General features: G+C 51.2%; 1 pseudogene; it reads right to left on the bottom strand.

Annotated features, from left to right (window-relative positions):
- Window positions 1–20,938: 20,938 nt before the first annotated feature.
- Window positions 20,939–21,057, bottom strand: LOC134939134 (5S ribosomal RNA; annotated as a pseudogene).
- Between the last annotated feature and the right edge of the window lie 618 nt (window positions 21,058–21,675).

Raw genomic sequence — 21,675 nt, 5'->3', positions numbered from 1 at the left:
ATATGTGATGCCCAACCTCTCACTGTGCTGGATGCAGCTGGGTTATTTGCATAGTGGGCGGCACCCAGCAACTTTATTTGCCGCTGCACCAGCTTGAGCTGCGGCAGCAGTTGTTACCATAAATGAATCGTCCAGTGTAGAGAGGGGAAGCACGGCCACCAAGGAGAGGATAAAGCCAGCCCACTGGCTATTCATGCTGGCGGGGCCAATCCACCCCTTGAAAATTACTAAGAATTGTTTGTGTAGTATCACTGGGCAGTATGGATGGTATAATGGTTAGCATTACTGCCTCACAGCACTGAGGTCATGGGTTCAATTCCCACCATGGCCCTAACTGTGTGGAGTTTGTATATTCTCCCCATACTTGCGTGGGTTTTCCTCCAGGTACTCCAGTTTCCTCCCATGATCCAAAAATATACTGGTAGATTAATTGGCTCCCAATAAAATTAACCTTAGCATGAATGTGTCTGCGTGTACATGTGGTAGGGAATATAGATTGTTAGCTCCACTAGGGCAGGGACTGATGTGAATAGACAATTATTCTCCGGAAAGCGCTGCAAAATATGTGTGCGCTATATAAATATATGGTAGTAATAAAAATAATAAATCACTGCTCAAAAACAGTAGTAGTTAAACAAAAGAGAAATAAACCCTAAACCATGTGTAAAATAGCAGCAGCAGATGTGAATGCTCCCTACACAAGTGCAGGGCTGGCTCCAGGCCTACTAGCATCCAGAGCAAGGAAATGTAGAAGCACCCCCCACATGTGCGCACTTATGTAAAAGTGGGCATGGTCTCGCAACTTTATACTATCAAATCATGAATAAATATATTGTCACACCCCCTCTACACACACAATTAGCAGCCTCATACATAACGCCCACAGTAGTGTTCCTTACACATAATGTCTCCAGTATAGTGTCAGATACACATAATGACCCCAGTAGTGCAGTGCCAGAAACACATATGCCCCCAGTAGTGCCAAATACACATATGCTACCAGTAGTGCTAGATACACATTATATGCCCCCCAGCAGTGCCAGATACACATATGCCCCCAGCAGTGCAGTGCTAGATACACATATGCTCCAAGCAGTGCCAAATACACATTATATGCTCCCACAGTGCCAGCTACACATTATATGCCACCACAGTGCCAGATACACATTATATGCCTTACATTCCCAAATACACATTATTTGTCCCCACATTGTCAGATACACATGTCCCCACAGTGCCAGATACACATAATATGCCCCCCATTTTGTGAGATACATGTGTCCCCACATTGCCAGATACACATTATATGTCCCCACATTGTCAGATACACATGTCCCCACATTGCCAGATACACATACAAGGCTCCCGCAGTGCCAGATACATGTACAGTGCCAGATACACATTATAGGCCCCCACAGTGCCAGATACTCATTATATGCCACACAGTGCCAGATACACGTGCCCTCCCACAGTGCCAGATACACCTAAAATGCCCTCACAGTGCCAAATACACATAAAATGCCCCCCACAGTGCCAGATACACATAAAATGCTCCCAGTGCCAGATACATATGCAATATTCCCAGCAGTGCCAGATACACATACACATTTATGTACAGTTCCAGATGTACATAAAATGCTCCTAGCAGTACCAGATACACATACAATGCTCCCAGCAGTGCCAGATACACATACAATGCTCCCAGCAGTGCCAGATACACATAAAATGCTCTCACAGTGCCAGATACACATAAAATGCCCCTCACAGTGCCAGAGATACACAAAATGCTCCCAGTGCCAGATACACATACAATGCTCCCAGCAGTGCCAGATACACACAAAATGCTCCCACAGTGCCAGATACACATACAATGCTCCCAGCAGTGCCAGATACACACAAAATGCTCCCACAGTGCCAGATACACATAAAATGCCCTCACAGTGCCAGATACACCTAAAATGCTCCCACAGTGCCAGATACACAGGTGCCCCAGTGCCAGATGCACATAAAATGCCCCCACAGTGCCAGACACACACAAAATGCTCCCACAGTGCCAGATACACACATGCCCCCCAGAGTGCCAGATACACACAAAATGCTCCCACAATGCGAGATTCACATAAAATGCCCCCACAGTGCAAGATACACATAAAATGCTCAAACAGTGCCAGCTACACATAAAATGCCCCCACAGTGCCAGATACACAAGTGCCCCAGTGTCAGATACACATAAAATGCTCTCACAGTGCCAAATACACGTGTCCCCCACAGTGCCAGATACACATAAAATGCTCCCACAGTTCCAGATACACCCCATCACTATTAGAAATGTTGCCCAATTTTAGTCCTAATAGGCAAATTGCAGCATGAACATTAAACTTCTGATAGTGAGACATCAGATGTCAAATGATGGTAGATGTGACTGGATGAGAAAGTGCTGTAACTAGACATTTTGGTGTCCTGTATCATAAAGAGCATTGGTGCCCCTCCCCCCATTGCAAATAGGGATAGTGCACCAAAAATTAAAGGAAAGTGACCTAATAGAGAGGTGGCACACAAAAAGTATCAATTCACATTACACTGCACAGTAGTACCCCATACCCCTTATACACATCACACCACACAGTAGAATTTCATTTTAGCTCTTTGCTTCCCACCACCTGAAGCACTCTTCAGTCCTCATCCTCTTTCTTGTGCCACTGGACAAACCTGGCCAGCATTGTTGTCTACTAGCCTCTTCCGCAGTTGCCGGAGTTCTTCATCTGCTGTTGCTGTCTTGTTCTAGTTCTTCCACAGCCAAACTGAAGGCTCCGCTCAGAAACTTCTGGCGTCACACATTGTGACAAAGAATTATAATGTGGCGAGCCATGATTGGCTTGCGGTCGGCACCAGATTCAAAAAGCATCTGCTGGCTATTAACTGCTGGTCCGTGAGTTGGCATTTGGATTGATGTTGGTGCCAAATTTAAACTTAAATCTGCTTGCCTGGATGGAGATTGAGGCAGCAGTCGGTTCCACCTGTGAAGGGGATTGCAACCTTCCCCTCCACGGAGCGACGGGCGGCGGAGCGACGAGCGGCGACGGGGCGGGCGGTTTCCAGTCTGGAGGGGCTTGCATCCGAAAGGATTCAAGCCCCTCCAATCCCAGCGGCGCATTTCAAACGGCGCGCCAAGCGCGAGCCAATCAGGGCTCGCGCCTTGGCCGCCAATCAGAGCTCGCCGCGGCGAGCCAATCGGGGCTTGCCGCGTCATAGCTCCGCCCGCTCCCGGCGCCATATAAGAGGCGCTGCGGAGCGGGAACAGTCAGTCGGACGGCGGACGGGAACAGAAGAGGAAGAAGAGCTCCAGCGAAGAGAGACGGCGGCCGAGCAGCGGAAGAAGACGTCGGCGGAGCAGAAGACATCGGCAGTGCGGAAGAAGACGTCGGCGGAGTCACGCAGGAAGACAGAAGACGGCGACCAGCGGCGGAAGTCCGGCGGAGAGTGCTGCAGCGTGTGGAGAGCAAAAGAGCTAATGAAGCTCCCCGCTGCAGCCTCTCCCTCCGCGACAGGTAGGCGGCCTTGGGCCACCTCTACCTACCTATAATCCTCCCTAGAGCACCAGGGACAGGCACTAGGCCTGCGGGCAGAGTCAGGCCCTGTCGGCCTGTGCGCACGTTAGGCAGGCTCCGGTCTGTGCCCACTCCAGGCCTCCAGCCTGTGCCCACTCCAGGCCTCCGGCCTGTGCCCACTCCAGGCCTCCGGCCTGTGCCCACTCCAGGCCTCCGGCCTGTGCCCACCCCAGGCCTCCGGCCTGTGCCCACCCCAGGCCTCCGGCCTGTGCCCCCACTCCAGGCTTCGGCCTGTGCCCTCACTCCAGGCTTCGGCCTGTGCCCTCACTCCAGGCTTCGGCCTGTGCCCTCACTCCAGGCTTCGGCCTGTGCCCTCACTCCAGGCTTCGGCCTGTGCCCTCCCTCCAGGCTTCGGCCTGTGCCCTCACTCCAGGCTTCGGCCTGTGCCCTCACTCCAGGCTTCGGCCTGTGCCCTCACTCCAGGCTTCGGCCTGTGCCCTCACTCCAGGCTTCGGCCTGTGCCCTCACTCCAGGCTTCGGCCTGTGCCCTCACTCCAGGCTTCGGCCTGCGCCCTCACCCAGGTCACCGGCCTGCGCCCCTCATTCAGGCTCCTGCCTGCGCCCCTCCGGCTGGAAGTGGGCTGTGTAGCAGCTCTTGAGGGGTCAGTGGCTGTTGTTTGAAGCAGACCGGCCCCACGCGGTGTATGACCCAGGGGATTGGAAGTGTGGAGTAACGTTCCCGTCCCACACGTCACCATCCCCCGGTCATCGGAAGTGGGCCACCGTCTGTTCCAGACCCCCGTCCTTCATTGTGAGCCAAAGGCACCGGCTGGTGTCCAACATCCGGAAGGTAGGACTGGTAAATCGGGGTATACTGTTAGGCCGGGGAATTGTTCCACTGACTTGCCGGGTAGTGAACGTGTTAATTGGTCCAGTCTCCGTTTGATTGGGGTAGAACCAGTAGCCTCCAGTTGTTTAAGTTAGTTTGTTAGGCAGGCGTAGTTGGCTGTATCGTTGTTAGCCGTAGAGTAGCCTGCAGGTAGGGAGGTTGTTCTTCTTGTCCCAACAGGAGCGGAGAGGTGCGACAATCAAGGTGACCCGCAAGTTGGAAGTGAGTATCACCCTGTGTCTGTCTGTCTGTCATCCCCCCTGTATACCGGTCCGGAGGGTTTGCTCGCGGACGCGAGGACCCCCCTCTCACCACACAACGTGCGAGAGTGCGAGTGTGTGAGAATTGGGTAGCTGAGGCCTATTGGCCAGTGATGACCTTCCGCCCAGCCGGTGAAGGTCGCGGCTACCCCTGACGTGTCCCGTACTCTAGGCGGAGGTCGGGCGTACGTCTCAACCGACATATTCCTCTCTTTCCAGACCCCCGTCGTCCGCGGTGAGGTGGTGTCCGCCCCGAGGAGTGGTCTCGAGAGTGAAGTCTCTGACGCGTCTGGATATCGTCTGTGGCGGCGTTGCACAGGTGGGTGGAGTGACGACACCTGCACAGCAGCAGGCGGTACATCCTTGTTAGCCGCTCACATTTGGCGTAGTCGGCAGGATGGACGGAGATCAGTCACTACCCACAGCCGAGAAGCCGTGGACAGATGCGCCGAAACTACCCACTCGGAGAGGCTCGACTGCCAGCTCCACTGATGTGGTACCGAGGGGAACGGACGACGAGCGACGAAGGTCATCGCGTCGACTCAACGTCGGACCAGCCCTCGCCCACCTACCCCGTTACGACGGTCGCAACATGACCTTAGAGGACTGGAAGGCCCGGCTAGAGGCGACGTTTCTCATCTATCGGGTGCCCGACGACCTGCAGGTGCCCCTCGCCCTGAATTCTCTGGAAGGCGAGGCTCGTCGGACGATTCTCTTGCGGCCCGACGATGAACGCGATGAGCTGGAGGAGATCTATAATATCCTGGGGGATATTTATGGGGACACCTCCTCGGCGGGGACCCTCCGGCAGCGTCTGTTTGGCCGGTTCCAGAGGGAGGATGAGTCCATCCCCCAGTATGCAAACGCGCTCCAGGAGATGATGGGAGAAGTACGTCGGAAAGACCCCGATGGGTTTGGGGCGCTCACCAACACCAGCCAGATATTGCGGGATCAGTTCGCCATGGGACTCCGGAACGTGCCCCTGAGGCAGGTGATGCTGGATAAGATATCCCAGGATGACACCCTGACCTTCCATCAGGTGGAGATCGACGCCGTAGCCAGGGACCGCAATGCCAATTACGGGCCACACGCCGTTTTCCCCCAGTGGGTGCAGCCGATCTCCGCGCCCGTGGCTAGCAGGGAGACCAATCCCTTAGAGACCTGTGTGCAAGACCTGAAAGAGGCCTTCCTCCGGGTGACCAAAGAAATGAGGGAAGAGGTCTCCCAGCTGAGGGAGGAGGTGTACCGGCGTGACCAGCGGGGCACGGAGTCCCGTGAGCGGGACACAAGGCGGCCCCGTGGACGAGGCACGGAACCGGACGGCCGTCCGGGAGAGGGCCGAGGCCCTCGTTGTTACCGATGCCATCGGTATGGGCATATTGCGCGGACCTGTACCGAAGCAATCCCGGAGGCGCAGTTAAACTGACCTCCCTCGCGGTAACGGGACCACCCGTGGGGGGGAGCGATGAGGGGAGATCAGCCATTAACGAACAGGCTGAATTGGTAGGAGAGTGTCCCGTGGTAGTCAGCCGCCTCGGTGGGAAAGAGCAGTCTTGCCTGTTGGATACCGGCTCTCAAGTATCCACCATTTCCGAGGCCTGTTTCCTTGAACATTACGCCCATCTTAAAAGTGAGGTGTCCGAGAGCTTCATTACCCTCACGGCAGCTAATAACCTACCCATTCCCGTGGTGGGGGTGGTGTGGATGGAGATGGTAGTTTGTGGCCGAGAGCTGGGTAGGAAGGGGCTGCTGGTAGTCAGCAGCCCGGGGCTGAGCCATGGCCCAGTGATCCTCGGGATGAATGTACTCCGACATCTCGACCAGCTCTTGTTCCAGGAAAATGGGCCACAATATTGGAAGAACCTGGGAGTCCGGCGCCCCGTCCAGCAGGCACTCCAACAAGTGGGACGACGGGGGACCAGGGCCCTAGGGGCAATCGATGAGCACCTGGGTCTTTTGAAGGTCGGTCACCACCAGCGCCTGGAGTTGCCACCTCGCCAAGAAGTCCTGATCCCTCTGGAAGTACGGACTCATCAGAGCCTAAATGGCATGGAGGTGATGGTAGAGCCCACTGATGCGCTGAGGGTAGGGTCTGGAGTGATGGTGGCACGGACCGTGTCGGTGGTGACCGGGGGAAAGGTCTCCGTCCGCTTTTGCAATCTCACCGACCAGCTTTGCCGAGTCCCGGCTGGGACAGTCATCGCTCAGGTGGTGGCGATTCACGAGGATAGCGTTCAGGGTATGCGAAAACTCTCCCTACAGCCAGAGGTTTCCGAGGCATGGGCATTATCTGTTCAAGTGGAGGAGCAGGAGGGGCCCTGCCCCGAGTGGAACGGCACCATGATCCGTACGCAGATGGACGTGTCGCTGGAAGAGTGTGCGGCCGGGGACGTAGCCAAGCTGGACCAGATGCTCTGGAACCGTCAGAAGGTGTTCTCCCGGCATGAGGAAGACTTCGGGTATACGGAGGACCTGCAGCATGAGATCCGCACCGGAGACGCCCCCCCGGTTCGGGAGCGGTATCGGCCGATACCGCCCCGGTTGTACCAGGAAGTAAAGAGCATGTTGCGTCAGATGCTGGACAACCATGTGATCCAGGAGAGCAAAAGTCCCTGGGCTGCACCCATTGTCTTAGTCCGGAAGAAGGACGGGACTATCCGGTTCTGTGTGGACTACCGGAAGCTGAACAGTTGCACCGTCCGGGACGCTTACCCTCTCCCTAGGATCAAGGAGTCCCTAGCTGCACTGGGCAATGCAAAAAATTTTTCGACCCTGGACCTGGCCAGTGGGTACTGGCAAGTGCCGGTGGCCCCCCAGGATAGGGAGAAGACCGCATTCGTTACTCCCATGGGGTTGTTCGAATTTTGCCGCATGCCGTTTGGGTTAAACAATGCGCCCGCCACATTCCAGCGGATGATGGAGAGGTGCTTAGGAGACTTGAACTTTGAAGCTTTGCTGATTTACTTGGACGACATCATCGTGTTCGCCGCGACCTTGGAGGAACACTTTGCTCGACTCGACCTGGTTCTTCAGCGGTTGGAAGCATACGGCCTGAAGCTCAAGCCCCGGAAGTGCCACCTGTTGAAATCCAGCTTGGAGTACCTCGGGCATGTGGTGTCACGTGATGGGCTGTACCCAACCCCCAGCAAAGTGGCGGCCGTCCAGGAATGGAAGGTGCCCACCACCGTCACGGAATTGCGGGCATTTCTGGGTTTGGTGGGGTACTACCGGCGCTTCATCAAGGATTTCGCCCGGATTGCGGAGCCCCTACATGCCTTGCTTCGAGGGATTGCGACCACTAAGAAAGCTGCCCTGGAGACTTGGGGAGAAGCGCAGAACCTGGCCTTTGACCAACTGAAAGGAAGTCTCACGGAAGCTCCGGTGTTGGGATACGCAGACTTTGAGAAGCCCTTCGTCCTATACACGGATGGGAGTCTGCAGGGGTTGGGCGCGGTCTTGGCTCAGGTCCAGGATGGGCAGGAGCGGGTGATTGCTTACGGCAGTCGTAGCCTGCGAGAGACCGAAAGGAACCCTGACAACTACAGTTCCTTCAAGTTGGAACTACTGGCAGTGGTGTGGGCCGTGACCGAGAAATTTGCGGAGTACTTGACCGCCGCTCACGTGGATATCTTCACGGATAACAACCCCTTGGCGTACCTGGAGACCGCCAAGTTGGGTGCCTTGGAGCAACGGTGGGTGGCCCGGTTGGCCAAGTTCTCCTACAAGATCCGCTATCTATCGGGGAAGAGTAATATCAACGCAGATGCCCTGTCTCGCTTTCCGGTGGAAACCCCCGAACCTGGTGGGGAAGAAGAGGACTGCGGCGAAGAAATGCCGGATCTCACTCGTGTGCGGCAGGCCACGGCCGGAGGGTTGTACCGACAAAACGCCCAGACTGCCTTACTTAGGTACACGGAGATGGACTGGGCACAGGAACAGCAGGCCGATGAGGATTTGGACCTCGTTCGACGGTGGGTACAGGGGAGTCATGTGCCATCCCGCCGAGAGCAGGATGGACTGACCGGGTTCTGTAGGAAGGTGGTACGTCGTTGGGACCAATTGCGGGTCTGCGCTGGTACCCTGCGGAGACGCTGCTACTTGGAACAGGAAATGCGTACTGTCGAGCAGGTGGTCGTGCCAGAAGCCCGGGTGCGGTCGCTGGTGGAAGAGGCGCACGAGCAAGGGGCCCATTTGGGACCCTATAAAACATACCATTGGTTGAGACGCCAGTATTTCGCCCCCCGGCTACAGGCAGTCGTGGACCAGGTGTGTCGTGAGTGCAGGCGGTGTGCGGTAGTCAAGCCACCGGAACAGCACGTGCCCATCCAGACGATCCGGACCAGTCGGCCGCTGGAGATGCTGATGATCGACTACGTGTTGATCGGGGAATCTGTAAGTGGGCACCAGTATGCCTTGGTAATGACTGACCACTTCACTAAATTCACCGTAGTGGTTCCCACCCGAAACCAGACCGCGGAGTCAGCAACACGAGCGATCGTCGAACATTTCATTCGGCAGTACGGTTGTCCCGAACGGATCCATTCGGATCAAGGTGCCTGTTTCCAGGGGCAGCTGATGGAGCGCCTCTGCCAGCTTTATGGCGTTTAAAAGTCCCGCACGACACCTTACCATCCGCAGGGGAATGGCGCCTGCGAGAGATTCAACCGGACTCTGCTGCAGATGCTCCGCGTGTTGGAGCGTGCCGAGAAGCAGCGATGGCCCGAACGTGTTCAGGAGCTGGTCTGGACCTACAACAACAGAGTTCATCACACCACGGGATTTTCCCCTTTTTTCTTGTTGTTCGGCCGACCCGGACGGGAGGCACACGACTTACAACTGTCCGGGACTGAGGGGGTAACGCCCCTCGCCCCTGCCGAATGGGTCGAGGACCATCGCCTACGTCTGAAGGCGGCACACGAGTTGGCTGGGAGGCTGATCGCAGACCACCAGCATCCACCTGTGAGGTCCCACGAGCCTGGGTCGTTGGCCGTGGGCCAGCGAGTGTTGGTGCGAGAGGTTCGCCCAGGGGGGAAATTGTCTGAACGGTGGGAAGTTACCCCATACCTTGTTCGCCGTCGCTTGGACCCAGGTGGACCAGTGTATCAAGTAGAGTCTACCGATGGGACGGGACGCCTGCGCACGCTACATCGGAGTAAACTGCGACCTTGTCCGTTCCCGGATCCGGTGAGCAGGGCTGAGTCCCCTGTAGCGGAGGACGGGTTGGGGGCCCCTATCGGGGAAGCTCTGACCCCTCTGTCAGACGAGGAATGGTGGTTGCCGGTTGAGGAGAATCAGCCGGAGGAGGCATCAGAGCCTCAAACCCCAGCCGAAGTAGTGGCCTCTCCCCTGCCAAGACGCTCTCTGCGTTCAAATAGGGGCGTCCCGGGCCCTCGCTACGCGGATCCGAACTTTGTATGGTCGGATTCTTGCTTTGCGGGGACCACAAAGGACAAAGGGGGGGGAAATGTGAAGGGGATTGCAACCTTCCCCTCCACGGAGCGACGGGCGGCGGAGCGACGAGCGGCGACGGGGCGGGCGGTTTCCAGTCTGGAGGGGCTTGCATCCGAAAGGATTCAAGCCCCTCCAATCCCAGCGGCGCATTTCAAACGGCGCGCCAAGCGCGAGCCAATCAGGGCTCGCGCCTTGGCCGCCAATCAGAGCTCGCCGCGGCGAGCCAATCGGGGCTCGCCGCGTCATAGCTCCGCCCGCTCCCGGCGCCATATAAGAGGCGCTGCGGAGCGGGAACAGTCAGTCGGACGGCGGACGGGAACAGAAGAGGAAGAAGAGCTCCAGCGAAGAGAGACGGCGGCCGAGCAGCGGAAGAAGACGTCGGCGGAGCAGAAGACATCGGCAGTGCGGAAGAAGACGTCGGCGGAGTCACGCAGGAAGACAGAAGACGGCGACCAGCGGCGGAAGTCCGGCGGAGAGTGCTGCAGCGTGTGGAGAGCAAAAGAGCTAATGAAGCTCCCCGCTGCAGCCTCTCCCTCCGCGACAGGTAGGCGGCCTTGGGCCACCTCTACCTACCTATAATCCTCCCTAGAGCACCAGGGACAGGCACTAGGCCTGCGGGCAGAGTCAGGCCCTGTCGGCCTGTGCGCACGTTAGGCAGGCTCCGGTCTGTGCCCACTCCAGGCCTCCTGCCTGTGCCCACTCCAGGCCTCCGGCCTGTGCCCACTCCAGGCCTCCGGCCTGTGCCCACTCCAGGCCTCCGGCCTGTGCCCACCCCAGGCCTCCGGCCTGTGCCCACCCCAGGCCTCCGGCCTGTGCCCCCACTCCAGGCTTCGGCCTGTGCCCTCACTCCAGGCTTCGGCCTGTGCCCTCACTCCAGGCTTCGGCCTGTGCCCTCACTCCAGGCTTCGGCCTGTGCCCTCACTCCAGGCTTCGGCCTGTGCCCTCCCTCCAGGCTTCGGCCTGTGCCCTCACTCCAGGCTTCGGCCTGTGCCCTCACTCCAGGCTTCGGCCTGTGCCCTCACTCCAGGCTTCGGCCTGCGCCCTCACCCAGGTCACCGGCCTGCGCCCCTCATTCAGGCTCCTGCCTGCGCCCCTCCGGCTGGAAGTGGGCTGTGTAGCAGCTCTTGAGGGGTCAGTGGCTGTTGTTTGAAGCAGACCGGCCCCACGCGGTGTATGACCCAGGGGATTGGAAGTGTGGAGTAACGTTCCCGTCCCACACGTCACCATCCCCCGGTCATCGGAAGTGGGCCACCGTCTGTTCCAGACCCCCGTCCTTCATTGTGAGCCAAAGGCACCGGCTGGTGTCCAACATCCGGAAGGTAGGACTGGTAAATCGGGGTATACTGTTAGGCCGGGGAATTGTTCCACTGACTTGCCGGGTAGTGAACGTGTTAATTGGTCCAGTCTCCGTTTGATTGGGGTAGAACCAGTAGCCTCCAGTTGTTTAAGTTAGTTTGTTAGGCAGGCGTAGTTGGCTGTATCGTTGTTAGCCGTAGAGTAGCCTGCAGGTAGGGAGGTTGTTCTTCTTGTCCCAACAGGAGCGGAGAGGTGCGACAATCAAGGTGACCCGCAAGTTGGAAGTGAGTATCACCCTGTGTCTGTCTGTCTGTCATCCCCCCTGTATACCGGTCTGGAGGGTTTGCTCGCGGACGCGAGGACCCCCCTCTCACCACACAACGTGCGAGAGTGCGAGTGTGTGAGAATTGGGTAGCTGAGGCCTATTGGCCAGTGATGACCTTCCGCCCAGCCGGTGAAGGTCGCGGCTACCCCTGACGTGTCCCGTACTCTAGGCGGAGGTCGGGCGTACGTCTCAACCGACATATTCCTCTCTTTCCAGACCCCCGTCGTCCGCGGTGAGGTGGTGTCCGCCCCGAGGAGTGGTCTCGAGAGTGAAGTCTCTGACGCGTCTGGATATCGTCTGTGGCGGCGTTGCACAGGTGGGTGGAGTGACGACACCTGCACAGCAGCAGGCGGTACATCCTTGTTAGCCGCTCACACACCCAAAAGGTATCCTGTGCTCTGTGAAATTTCCCCCACTTGTTAAACATTACACAAATACTGTAATTTATGCTGACCCTAGGATATCAAGAAGAAAATAAAAATTTAATGACAACATTTTCTAACCTTTGAGCACCGCTTCCCATCTGAAATAAAATGTTTCCAATTAAAAAAAATGTTCTGGGGAAAATGATACAAACTCTGTGACTAGTATAAAAGATGGTGTACATACAGAAGAAGTTATTAATACCTTAATTTATTCTGGTTTTCTATCTGTTTTGCTTCAGAGATGGGGCGTATCACCCTTTCATTATTTGCTGTGTTTAGAATGATGGAAATTAGAATTTTGCTGAGTAGAAATTGCATTTTTTTTAAGGCTACAGTATTATGAATGTTTCTGGCTGTTATTTATAGTGGGAACATTTGATCCTAAAGGCAAAACATACACATGTTTTACATTCTGCTAGCATCTTAACCTACTGTATCATGGTCTTTACTTTTGCCCTTGTCATGTATTGCATCTGTAAAATTTACAACAACCAAACCTACATCTACATAATTGGATATATAGGGATCATTCTGAGTTACACTGGTCTCGCTATGGACGCAAATGGCCAGTTTTTGCATGCAGCACAAGTGTAGATAGAAATTTATGCATCTTGTCCGTTCTGTTCTGAGTCAAACCAAACTTGGCTGGATATGTTTTTCAGGGCATTTTGGGGTGGTGGCAAAGCAATTGCACATAACCACCTGAATTATGGGAGTGTTGTAGGCTCTTCATCCCATTAACTGTTTTTTTCTGCCTGCCTAATCATGATTGATGTGGTAGGCGAGTACTACAGTTAGAACGCCACCTGCTGTCCTCCCCCTCTGGTGGTGTCACCAACTGAAGGGGGCCGGAATCTCTCTCTCCAGACAGCTCCAGCAGCATCAGAGCTGCAATGACTGTAAGACAATGAGGGGATCAAGCCTGTAACATGGCAGTTAGGAGTTGATTGGCTGGTATTTTATCTCTCTCCATGGCTTAGTAAGTAGACCCCCTTAAGTAGACCCCCTAAATCAGTTACTTACTCATAATTTAATACAGTGCAATCAAATTAACTTTTCTGGATCTGTATATCAGGTACAAAAATAAATATTATCAGCACTATTTTCTAAGGTAAATTGGATATCTCCAGTAGAACATGTTATAGAAAAGGGTTAAGTAACAGCTGCTTACAGAGAAAAACACATGAGATTGGGAGGGAAATTAAGAAGAATATTTAAAGAAAAGCTTTGTGATGTCAGTTTTTTAACAGTAAATAATATAATTCCTTTGTGTTGCTTTTGGCTTGGAATAGGTGTTGAGTGGCACAGTACAATAAGAATAATGGAACTGTAGAAACTACATGCTATAGGACAGGAGGTCTTGTTTAAGATTGCCAATAAGACCATGCTATATATTTGGCAGTTGCTTTTTTTTCCATAAAAGGCTCCTTTAGTTACTTTCAGTTGTTTGCATCATAAAGATTTCCAACTGTCAGCTCTTAAAGCCTTGCACAAGAGTTTACTCTGCATAGTTTACTATGGATCTGGTTTTGGCTGAACTCTCCTTAACTTACATATTACACTCCTTGGTGACATCCCAGTTGTTCTGGATTGATCTCTCTGCAGTTAGTCAACAGAAACTTGTTCACCCTCTATTATTATCATTGGCGCCTTAACAATAGATTTCTATTAAGGAAGGAGAATAGACACAAAATCTCTCAGGCAATCAAGCATTCAGATGCGGCATTCCCCACATGACATTATAAAGGGCCCACAAGGTGACCATTTGCTTATATGTGCTTATAAGTATGGCTTCAACCGACAAGTAATACCTTAAACAAAATGGCAATTTCATTTTCCATGGAAACACTCCAAGCAAAACGCCAGTATTATTACAAACAAAAGTCTACTTAAAACTTTTACCTTTTAAGGGACAGATTAATAAATTACTTATTTGATCAGGCAGTAAAAACCCTACTATGGCTCTGTCATTTTGTAGGCTCTTTGATAGAAATTTACTATGCTGCCATGTTTCAGTTGATGTCAACAGAGATCAATCTTGGCTGACATTGGCCGTTTTCAAGTCTATTTTTAATCAAACATACAGTACCTGGTAATATGCTAAGCTCATGTGTTTCTATCATTCTTGTTTTCCAATGTCGAAGTCATTCGTAATCCAGAGCAGTGTTTTACGGAGATTTGTAAAACACCACCGAACATGACCGGGGCCGGTGCCAGGGGGGGGGTCTAGGGGGACACCTGTACCAGGCCCCAAGGATCAAAGGGGCCCCAACTTAGTGCACGGCAGGCATGTGAGCCATCTTGTCTAAATATAGCAGCGAGCTGTAGGCAGTGAAGGTGTAGCCTCAGAGTTACGGGAGACTGCCTGTGAGTCACGAGTGTGCACCCGCTCTTCAGGGTCCAGCTCTGTGGCAGGCAGTTAGGGGACATGGCAGCAGCTTCGCTGGCCAGGATTCCTGTGCCCTGTGCCGGCCTGTGCTGGTGGGGTGTGAGGTCTCTCCTCAGGATAAGAGTGGATTGGTGAGGGCTTTAGGTTGGGATGAGGGAGCTAGGAGACACAGACTATGGGGTGTGTGGGGGAGGAAGGAGAGGTATACATATTTATATATGTGTATAGTTAAATATATTTATTTATTAACAGTTTCTTATATAGCGCGGCAAATTCCGTTGCACTTTAATATATATAAATAGATATAATCTGAGGGGGCCCCAGAGATATCCTGTACTGGGCCTCAAGATTTCTGTTGCTGGCCCTGAACAATGAAGCCCAGCCGTATCATTGAGATCTGTGCAGGGCTTCATTGCGTAAAGTAATTAAACAGATAAGAATCAGAAAGAAAACTGTGTGGGGTCCCCCCTCTTAAACATGACCAGCCCCGGGCTCTTTGAGCCGGTCCTGGTTCTTAAAATACTGGGGAAAAATTGAGTAGGGGTCCACAGTATTTATAGACTGGGCTTTTGTTCCAGTCCCGGTTCCAAAAATATGGGGGAAAACGGACATAGGGGTCCCCCATATTTTTTAAACCAGCACCAAGCTCTACTAGACAAGATAATGCCACAGCTGGGAGTTTTACACAGGTCCCTGTGGCTGTGTCATTACCGTTCCCCCAATGAGTCAGCCCTAGCCATGATTCCCTGGGGGAGTGGGGACCCCCCAATAAAGGAGTTCCCCTCTCCAGGCACCCAAGGGCCAGGGATGAAGCACCGGGCTGTCACCGGCATTCCTGGGATGTGAATGCTGGGCTGATAACTCAAGTGTAAAATTAAGAGAAAGTATAGTCTTTTGCAGGTCCCAACAAGCCTCCCATGCTGGTACTGAGAGAACCACAAATACCAGCTGCTGGTACCCGTAGTTCCTCCTGTAAAATAAATATTACAATAATGACAAACACACACACACACACACACACACACACACACACACACACACACACACACACACACACACACACCTTACACGGTATAACTTTATTAAAACATATATACACACTCACACTAACATATACTTGCATACATCCCATTCATGTCCAGTTGTCCATGTAGAAATCCATAAGGTACCTATAAAAAAAATACTCACCATTTTCCAGTGTTGATCGTTCCTCTTCTCTCCATATAGGCATCCATGGGGTTAAATAATAGTAAACCGCAAAAAACCCGATCCTGACTGTGCATGCAAATGTGTATTTTTACATATACACTTCGACTACGCGACTGCCGGCCCCCACACGACTAATGTCACTAAAGGGACCTGGCAGCCAATCAGGAGCCTCTGCCATAGCAATAGCTTCCTGACTGACTTTGGTCTCCCCGGGCTCTGCCTATCACAGTTTGCCCATAGGAATGAATGGTGATGATTGGCTCCTATGGTGGGAACTGCTTAACTGGAAAAACCACAAGAGTCACCCCCAATTGACCTTTTGGTTTCCCCCTCTAACCACAAAGTAAATTTGTATTTCTTTTATTGCATATATTTCTTTTATTGCATACATCATTATGGCCAAAATGTTTTGATCCTCTCCTAGAGGCCTGGGCCCAATAATAAGAAGCATGTCCCATGTTGCAAGTATAAGGTGGGTGGTTTTCAAACTTTTATTTACCCAATGACAAGAAAGTAACTGAAGTGTCAGTTATTTTTCCTGTAGGTGACCTGCAGCCACTTATTTTCTTGTGACTGTTTTTTTTTTTTTTTTAAATATAACCACAAGAAAATATATCTGTCAATGATTACTTTGCAATGGGAAAATTGGAATGTAAATTCGTAGAGATGAGCGGGTTCAGTTTTACTCGGTCTCAAAACGGCATCTTATTGGCTCACGGATGTCGCGTGTTTTGGATAGCCAATAAGAAAAATCCGTGACCCGAGTAAAACTGAACCCGCACATCTCTATAAATTTGTGGTAGGTCATATTTGAAAATGGGGTTTTGTGTTGATAAGTTTGGCATTTCTAAAGTCATTGGAAATCAGGCCAAAAAGCATATGGTTAAGTTTATGAATATCAACACTTTATAAATTCCCCCTGCAGTCTCCTGAACAGACTGGACATCTCTGTTACTATTACTAATCCTAGACCTCATACAGCAATTATGCTGTTAACCAAACATTATTAGATATGAGCGGGTTCGGTTCCCTGAGAACTGAACTTCCCCGAACATCACTCTCTGAACCCGGATCCGAGTCCGGCTCGGCACTTCCCACTAGACTCGGAAACCAGAACGAGGCAAAATGTCATCATCCCGCTGTCGGAATCTCATGGGTTTTGGATCCCATATAAACAGTCGTGCGTCGCCGCCATTTTCACTATGGACTTGGGCAGTGAGGGAGAGAGACCTCTGTCTCTCTCTGTGGGTGGTGGCTTCGGGTGGGGTTAGTGTGTGCTCTGTAGGGGTGCAGCTGCAGTCACTATGGTGTACCTGTGCTGTGTTAGGGGTGCTGTCCTGGCTGTTCTGTCTCTCACTGGTATTTAATGTGTTGCAGCTATACATGGGTGTTGCTATCCTGACTGTCACTGTGTTGTACAGGGTACAGGGGTACTGTCCACCTGTATGCTGGGAAATATAGGGGTGCTGCTGGCCTTGTATGTTGTTAAAATTCCTGGGTGCAGTTGTTCAAAATTAAAAGCACACTGCTTCTGTATACTTTAAAATTTAGGGGTGCAACTGGCCCTGTATGTTTTAAAAAGTTAGAGGTGCAGTTGGTAAAAATTAAAAGCACACTGCTCCTGTATGCTGTAAAATATTGGAGTGCTGCTGGCCCTGTATGCTATAAAAATTCAGGGGTGCAGTTGTTAAAAATGAAAAGCACACTGCTGTATGCTGTAAAATATAGGGGTGTTGGTGTTCAAATAACATTACACTGGCCCTGTATGTTGTAAAAATTCAGTGGTGCAGTTGTTAAAAATGAAAAGCACACTGCTGTATGCTGTAAAATATAGGGGTGTTGCTATTCAAATTACATTACACTGGCCATGTATGTTGTAAAAATTCAGGGGTGCAGTTAAAAATTAAAAGCACACTACTCCTGTATGCTTTTAAATATAGAGGAGCTGCTGGCCCTATATGTTGTAAAAATTCAGAGGTGCAGTTGTTAAAAATTAAAAGCACACTACTCCTGTATGCTGTAAAATATTGGGGTGCTTCTGGCCCTATATGCTATAAAAATTCAGAGGTGCAGTTGTTAAAAATCAAAAGCACACTGCTGTATGCTGTAAAATATAGGGGTGTAGCTGTTCAGATAACATTACACTGGCCCTGTATGCTATAAAAATTCAGGGGTGCAGTGAAAATCAATGTACACTGGCCCTGTCTTGTAAGCTGTAATAATTCTAGGGTGCAGTGAAAATCAATGTACACTGGCCCTGTCTTGTATGCTGTAATAATTCTAGGGTGCAGTGAAAATCAATGTACACTGGCCCTTTCTTGTATGTTGTAATAATTCTAGGGTGCAGAGAAAATCAATGTACACTGGCCATGTCTTGTATGATGTAATTATTCTAGAGTGCAGTGAAAATCAATGTACAATGTCCCTGTCGGGTTCACTATGATCTGCTGGCGGTCGGGCTCCTGGCGACCAGCATACTGGCGCCGGGAGCCCGACCGCCGGCTTACCGACAGTGTGGCGAGCACAAATGAGCCCCTTGCTACGCGCGCCACGCTATTTTATTCTCCCTCCAGGGGGGTCGTGGACCACCACGAGGGAGAATAATTGTCGGTATGCTGGCTGTCGGGATCCCGGCGCCGGTATACTGTGCGCCGGGATCCCGTCAGTCAGCATACTGAATACCACCCTCCCTGTCTTGTATGCTGTCATTATTCTAGGGTGCAGTGAAAATCAATGTACACTGGCCCTGTCTTGTATGCAGTAAAATTACAGGGGTGTTGTAAAAATACAGCGCTGCTGGCACTGTCTGCGGTTGTGATGTCTAGGCCTGACCTTCACAACACTGTATGGGAAGAGGAGGCTCCTAACACCATTTGCACATCCGCTGCAAGTGCTGGGAGGAGCACCGCCAGTCCAGTTGCTGACATTGAGATTGAGGATGTCACTGTAGAAGTACACCAGGATGAGGAGGATATGGGTGTAGCTGGCCTAGCAGAGGAAGTTGATGATGAGGATTCTGATGGTGATGTGGTTTGTTTGAATAAGGCACCAGTGGAGACAGTTGTTGGCCATGGGATGAAAAAGCCTATTGTCATGCCTGGGCAAAATACCAAATAAGCCTCCCCTCTGTGTGGAATTATTTCTCCACCAATCCGGAAAACAGGTGTCAAGCCATCTGTTGCCTTTGTCAATCCATAATAAGTAGGGGTAGGGACGTTAATCACCTTGGAACATATATGTCACCCGCAGCGCATTCATCATAAGTCATTGTCAAGTTCAGAAACTTTGGGTAATAGCGTAAGCAGTCTACTGACACCTAAATGATGTGGTTTTGTTTGTTTGAATATTATTTCTCTATGAGGATGAGGATATAAACACTGAAGGAGGGACTTGAGGATGAGTACAACATCTTGCCACTGTAGAGACAGTTTGTGCAAGGAGAGATGAATTGGTTCTTTTTTGGTGGGAGCCCAAACAAACCATTCATTTCAGCCACAGTCATGTGGCAGACCCTGTTGCTGAAATGATTGGTTTGTTAAAGTGTGCGTGTCCTGTTTATACAACACAAGGGTGGGTTGAAGGGCCCAAAGACGATTCTATCTTGCACCTCTTTTTCTTCTTTGCATTATGGCCCTCATTCCAAGTTGATCGCACCATGCAACTTTTTGCTGCTGGTGCGATCAACTAATCTCCATCTATGGGGGAGTGTATTTTAGCATAGCAGGGCTGCGATCGCTTGTGCAGCCCTGCTATGCTAAAAAGTTTACTGCAAAACAAGACCTGCCCTGGACATACTTACCCTGTGTGACGGCTCCAGCGATGATGGGCTCGGCTTTGACGTCAGACATCCACCCTCCATTCGCCTGGACACATCTGCGTTTTTCTTACCACTCCCCAAAAAAGGTCTCCAACGATCAGTTGACGCCCCGGAACGCCTTCCTGCAGTCAATCTTCTTGCGATCGCCGATGAGACCGCTTTTTCCACTGTCAGCATCATTGCGTGGTGACGGCTGTCACTGGGCAATGACGCGCGTGCACATTACAGCCCCCGCGCGTGCACAGTAGTGACCATGTCGCAGCTGTGCAAACGAAAGCAAGCTGTGATCGGGTCGCAATTACCCACTATGTGCTCTTTGGGGCATAGTTTTTAAAACTTCCATCCTTTCTGACACTGCAGTTCCACTCCTAGATGGGCCAGATGTTTGTGCTGCCCACTTGGGTCGCTTTCCTTAGTCATCCAGCTACCTCAATGCACCTCTTTTTCTTCTTTGCATTATGTGCTCTTTGGGGCCTAGTTTTTAAAACTTCCATCCTGTCTGACACTGCAGTTCCACTTCTAGATGGGCCAGGTGTTTGTGCCACCCGCTTGGGTCGCTTTGCTTAGTCATCCAGCTACCTCATTGCACCTCTTTTTCTTCTTTGCATTATGTGCCCTTTGGGGCCTAGTTTTTAAAACTGCCATCCTGTCTTACACTGCAGTGCCACACCTAGATGGGCCAGGTGTTTGTGCTGCCCACTTGGGTTAGTCATCCAGCTACCTCATTGCACCTCTTTTTCTTCTTTGCATTATGTGCTCTTTGGGGCCTAGTTTTTAAAACTGCCATCCTGTCTGACACTGCAGTGCCACTCCTTGATTGTATATGCACAAAAAAGAGAAAGTATGACTCTTGTTTGGGCGCACTCTTATTTAACAATCAAATATAAGTTGTTGGGTAATATGCCCAACTATGGTAAGGTAGTCTTTTATACTTGCTCTCTAGGATACATAAAAATTCATCCGGACATATATGCCATAGATAATTGTGAATAGAAGGTAGCTACTTCAAATTTAAAGAATGTTCGGATCTTGATTATGCCTGGATAACCTCATATAAGAAGATAGCCACATATTATGCTACTTCCGTCTGCCAAAGATCAGTACAAACAATGTTTGTATTAATGAACCCTGGTTGGGTTAGCTATATTGGTGGGAAAATCCACACATAGAAAAACAATTCTATTTGTCGGCCAATGAACACATAGAAAAACTATTCTATTTGTCGGCCAATGACACAGACGGTCGTAACGAATGGAAGTTCAGAGAATAGTAGGAATAAGTGTAAGTGGTGATACTGCTGTTGGTGTTAAGTCTATAGGGAAGATAGTCCTCCTACTTCACTGGGTATTCCCTAGAGGTCGCCCATCTAGGTACTGACCCAGCCCACCTCCGTTTAGCTTCCAAGATCGGACGAGATTGGGCGTGAACGCAGGGGTATGGTCGTAGGAAGGTTGGACTCTACAGCACCAATGAGAGTGCACCGAAATGGAAGGATGGAGTCCTCCAAAAAAGTGATTGGGACTGGGTGAGGAGGGGAGATAGCAGCTGTTTGGATAGGTGTGAATCTGCTGTCCACGTTAGGCTGAAGAGGCGTGTCCCCTGCGGTGGCACGCTCCCCAGAATCGTGGATGAGAGTTCACAGAAGGAAGCCAAGTTGGGAAAGAGAGAGAAAAGCATATAATCTTAGTTAATAAGGTATCACAAAATCAGTTGGAAAAAATAGCAAAATTCGTTACTAAATTGTTTAAGGGTTGTCAGAATATGCTGCTAAGTAGTACGACCTGAGTCAATAAGGATCAAAAATGTTATCTAGTCAATTTATCATACAGGCATGTGCCCAAAGGAAAGCAGGCATGTAACCACAAGGGACATAATTATAATCGGCATAGCTGGGGATACCAGCAGAAGTTAGTTGAATAAATGCTTACAAAGATACATAAGTAAAAAAATGAGGGGTCAAATGTCACACAATCCAGCATCTGCTATTAGAAATAAATATACTGCTAAAGCATTAGAATTGAGAAAATGGGGGATCAAAAATGTCACCCAATCCAAATACAACCAGG

Source organism: Pseudophryne corroboree, chromosome 6, assembly GCF_028390025.1.
Source record: "Pseudophryne corroboree isolate aPseCor3 chromosome 6, aPseCor3.hap2, whole genome shotgun sequence".
NCBI classification, from domain to species: Eukaryota; Metazoa; Chordata; class Amphibia; order Anura; family Myobatrachidae; genus Pseudophryne; species Pseudophryne corroboree.
The sequence above is the reverse complement of the archived record's forward strand: the minus strand, read 5'-3'. Positions and strand labels throughout refer to the sequence as shown.